The following is a 5,587-nucleotide window of genomic DNA, read 5'->3' as shown; positions in this document are numbered from 1 at the left end:
AATAGCAGATCTACAAGCTCACACAACACGTTGTGAGCTTGTAGATCAGCTATTTTCAATTAGCCTATGAAATAGGGCTAAAGCCGTTAATGTATTAGTGTAAGTGTTCAATGTGGAGTAAAAGTAGGCCGACAATATCCGAGATGTAGTGGAGTAGAAGCAATTATTGGAATTTGGAAATACTCAAGTAAAGTACCAATACCTCAAAACTGTACTTAAGTACAGTACTTAAGTCAATGTACTTAGTTACTTTACACCACTGTGTGTGGTTGGCCTATTTGAAAGGATTATGAGCCAGAGACCCCCATAAATGGAGATTTTATCAAATCTTTGTCAAGCTTCCTCAACATTATTCCAAAACAGTTGACCTACTACCTCAAAAGCTGTGAGCTTGTATATAATATAATTTCAAATCGCTGAAAAATAAATAAATGGGGACCCCCTGGAGGAACCATGGTGGTCCCCCAGACCCCACTTTGAGAACCAGTAGCTTATCAGGTCAAGGATGAGGGAGGCAAGAAGGGAGGCGGGGTGGTTAATGTGTGGGAGATAGCCTGTATTTCACCCAGAGGAGGCTGAATAAATACACCAACATTCAAATAGACAAATAAGAATTCATTTCCAAGGGCTTTTGTCATTCGAAGGCGTCAGTGATTGAAACAGAGACGGAATATAGACTCGTGGGTCTTCTCTGCGATGGTGGGGGGGTTGGGGGGGGGGGAGAAACGTCCTTGAAGATAAAGCCATGAAAGAGATGAAAGGTTTATTTAATCTATTTTCAAGGTAAAACGATCGCTTCGGCGCCGCGAATTTGAGAGCGGGGGGCATAAAACCATTACAATGCCCAAAGTCTATTAAACTGAATGACAGACGCTGTTTACAAGCACAACTGCTCCAGCAGCCCCCATGCATGCAGCAGCATTATCAGTGCATACTGATGATGCACCGGCCCCGCACTAACAACGGGATTGGCCGTCATCATCATCGTCGCATCTGCGAAAAGGGGGTCGAGAACTCGAGATACATCTTAATGCAGCATTTATTTGGCCGTTTTGGAAGTGTTTGTCACCACCGCTTAGAGGTGAGACGGAGAGTAACTTGCATTTCACGTTCACACCCGCGCGGTTAATGCCAGCTAATGTGTCGACGTACAGAAGTTTGAAGAGCGCTGATTTGACCGATAATCCGGGCCCTCGTGTCGTTGGGGAAGAATCCTCTTATGTCCATATTCTAACTTTTTTTTAAGATTTTGGGGCTTTTATGCCTTTATTGATAGGACAGTAGACTGACAGGAAATGGGGAGAGAGATGGGGAGTGACATGTAGCAAAGGTCGTCGGGATCGGGACTCTAACCCGCGACAGGCTGTCAGGCATCAGAGCCTACAGTATGTGGTATACGTCTGGACCGGTACTTTTTATGTTGTTTTTTTTTTGGTAATTGAATGCCCTATATGCGATCAATGATCGCCGATCATACTACAGCGTCACACATCAAAAGTAGTCGATCCGTAAGCTCTCGCAATGCATTTCGAGCTTGAAGATCTGCTACTTTTGCTATTTATTTATTATTGCTTGCGCCAGCAGACCGCGCAATTACTGTGTTCGGTCGATCTGTATCCGTCCGACAGTACAAAGGAAGGGACTTTAGCCAATGAGGGAGCAGCGTTCTTGGTGACGTCACCACCAACACGTGTGACCTGATATAAATAACAGGGTGCAAGTTGGCACCTCGACAGAGCGCCAACTTGCCCACCCACATAAATACAGACAGAACCGAAGAGCACCGATCGCAGTACTTGCACGCTCTGCTGGCGCACAAGTAGGCGCCAGAAAATAATGCTAGCAAGCTGGACGGCGGGGAGATACTGTATTTATGGCCTTCTAAATGTGCACTATAGCGGGTCACTCGCCCTGCAAAGCCATGGCTCCACTGATGCACATGTGTACTTACAATCCATTTACTTCTACTACACTACATCTCTGAGGCAAATGTTATTACTTTGTAGAAGAATTTGATTATTATTACAAAACATACATTACCCACTTCAGCCCTGTATATATTTACAAGCTTGTAGATCTGCTATTCCTATTCTACCACTGTTTGTGGTCACAAGTTCAGATACTGGATTCTGATTGGCTTAAAACAGTGGTAAATCAGTCAACAACCTTGAGTTGGCTCATGGACCCCGCCCACTGTTGTGTTGCAGTTGTAACATTGCAAGTTACAAGGCCATCGCACAAAATTAGTGAAAACAGCAGATCTACAAGCACACAACGCCTCGCACTGTGAGGCGTTGTGTGCTTGTAGATCGTCTGTTTTCACTAGTTCAAATCAATTTAATAATGATAAACGCAAAACAAACGGTTTTGGACTTACAAGGTTCTCACCCGACAACGACGTAATGATGATGATGCGAGAGCGGCCCTGCTGTCCTTGCTCTCGCTCTCTCTCTCTCCCTCTGAACCAATGAAAACAGAGCCATACAGCAGCACAAGCGATGGAAACTTCTCACAACGTTAACTGTGGTGACCCCGCGCTGCACGGTGCGACGCGGTCCGGCGTGCCGCCGGCGGCGGGGGAAACGGCTTAACTAAACTGTCAGATCCAATAAAGCCAATAAAGTGATCAGATAAATGTTTATTACGTAGTGGGAAAAGATCATTTCTGGACAGAAATTGAGGATGACCTTTACGGATAATTCCTCGCCACCCACCCCTCGCTGCCTACAACCCCCTGCCCCCCCTCATGCCTACACCCCCCCACCCCTCCCCCCTCCCCCTTCCACCGATTCCACCCCCCCACACACACACCTCCTTCTGCCAGATAAATCGCAGAACCTCTTTTTGTTTCACGGCTGACTTGCTGACTTTGAGGTGGTGGAGACAGAGGCACGCACGCGCGCACGCACGCACGCACGCACGCACGCACGCACGCACGCTCCATTCTGGTGCTGATATTGTGCATGTTGGCTCACTGGATACACTCTGCTACACCAGTGGGTCTCAAAGTGTGGTCCTGGGACCCTCATGGTTTCTTACCCCCCTTGACCCCTTAAAAGATGTGTAACTATGATAGTGTTCAAAATGGAACCAAGTGGACCATTTGGTTCCATTTGTACACTCTAAGAGTTATGGGGGTCCTGCAGCTACATGAAATGGAACAGAGCTTTCATTAGTATCATTGGTAACACCTTTGAAGGAAGTGAGAAGAAACCCAACTTCTCTCCAATATGGCTGCTGTGCATATAGCACCAGTTGAGAGCCAGTTGAGTGCAGAGAAACCGGCCACCTGGCAGAAGACCAGCCTAGTTAAAGGAGAAATGTAAAAAAGAATAATATTCAGCGGGGTCCGGGTTCCCAGACTTTTTAGCTCGAGACCCAAAAGAGAAATTTTATGTCTCATCGGGGACCCAAACAAGATCTCTAAGCTCAAACTACCAGCAACAAGCTTGTAGACCAGGGGTTACCAAACATTTTGGGCTCAAGGCACCCCTAGAAATGTATCTTTCATCCGAGGCACCCCTATATTATATTCATAATTTTCATTCCCAGCACCTTATATTTATAGCATATTTTAGCGATTATGTTGCAAGGAAAACATTGAGATATTAGAAATTTTGGTTACAAAGGCAGAGTGCAGTAACTACGTTTTCGAATTTCACCAAAAAATGGGTTTAAAAGTGTTACAGCTTATCAGCCAAATGAGTTAAAGATATAAAAGTGAAATTACACTGATTGTACATCTGTTCTTGAGGTAATTGTTCATCCCCCAATATCACGAAGGCTAATTTGACCGTTGGGCGACACAAATAAGTCGGTGTGTCCCAAAACGTAGTTACTGCACTCTGCCTTTGTAGGTAACAGAACATTGTATTTCAAGTTTAAAATTATACTAAATATATATTTTCCAAATTAAATACAAATAAATTCCAACTATTATCAAATTATCTCATGGCACCCCTGGACTGCTGTCAGGGAACCCCAGGGTGCCCCGTCTCCCACTTTGAAAACCCCTGTTGTAGACAATCATTTTTAAATATATAATATATAAAAGAAGATACCTAAACTTGCAACCCGCATAAAAATGGCTCTGTGACCCAAAAATTGGTACCAAGCCATTGTTTGGGAACCACTGATAGACAGACATCAGCATGGTACACCTCCCAGGCCAGCTAGACTAGGCAGTGACACTCATACTGTACTGTGCCATAACATTCAAACGTCACATGGGAAGAAAAAGAAAGAAACAGTTCCGCCGATCAAACGTGGAAGATGACGTGATGCCCCGCTCTAGCCCCCCTGTTGTGGAGCACGGTTCACTGGTGAACAGATGTGTGCTGATGAGAGCAGGTTAGGCAGATACATCCACCCTGCCCCCGTCTTTCCCTTCAAACCTCCCCGCAAACTCCTGCCTCCCCCCTCCCCGCTGCCCCTCCTTGGCCTGTCCTCGGAGCTACATGTGGCGTAGCAGCCTTCCTGCTTCCTGTGACAAGCCAAGCTGTCCGCTGACCACTTCATTTGAGGTTGGCACCCGGACCCTGAGCCGTGGCAGCTGCCCGCGTAGAGAGGGGGCCGGACCCCCCGCTGGACCCCCCGCCAGGCGTTGGGTTCAGAACGGCCAGAACGCTGTCCAGGGTCCTGAGTTGGTAGACGCGCCGCGCATATGGCCCTGCGATGATGTCTTGTTTCAACTTTTTCTTTGTTTCTGTAGCTTTCTTAGCGTTCTTTCTTTTTTAGCTTTCTTTCTTTCTTTCTTTAATGCTTTTTTTTTCTTTTTTTTTCTAGGCGGACCCACAAACTATATGTAGGCCTAATTGGCCTCCATACAACCTCCTCATCTCAAAATATTGTATTCCGGGGACCACCCCAGATGCAAGTAAAAGTATCAATAACGCAATATAAAAATACTCTGTTACAAGTAAAAGTCCGGAATTCAAAATGTACTAGTATTGGCATCAAAATGTACTGAAAAGTAGCAAAATTAGAAAGTACTCATTATACATAATGTCCCATTTCAAGTTTTCAAATAAATAAAAATCTTTTGGAAGTTTAAATAGGGCTGAAGTGGTTAATGCATGTTTTGTAATAATAACAAAAACCTTCATAGTAACGATAGTAACTTAAGTCTTCAAATAATTGCAGTGGAGTAGAAGTACAATATTTGTTCTCTGAGATGTAGCGGAGTAGAAGTAAAAATATTGGAACTGGAAACACTCACAGTACAAATACCTCAAAATCGTACAAGAAAGTACAGCACTTAAGTAAATTTACTTTAAAACCCATTTAGGCCTAGAATTATTGAATGCTTTAACCAGTGAAAAATAGCAGATATACAGCGCGGCACTGAGTGCCGCCCTGCAAGCTTGTATATATCTGCTATTTTTGAGAAAGTCGTGAAAATTTGTGCAAATCTTTGAATATATGTATTTTCAAAGCGAACGTTTGTAACTCAAATTTTGCTTCTGGGGGGTCCCTGGAACTAAATGTTTTGAGATGGGGGTCCGTAGCCAAATAAATATCATTTTGGGGGTCCTTCACATGAAAAGGTTTGAGAACCACTGACATAGTAGTCTCTCAAGAACAGACT

This window comes from Nannobrachium achirus (assembly GCF_963921795.1).
Source record: "Nannobrachium achirus genome assembly, chromosome: 12".
NCBI lineage: Eukaryota > Metazoa > Chordata > Actinopteri > Myctophiformes > Myctophidae > Nannobrachium > Nannobrachium achirus.
Note: the sequence above shows the minus strand (reverse complement) of the source record.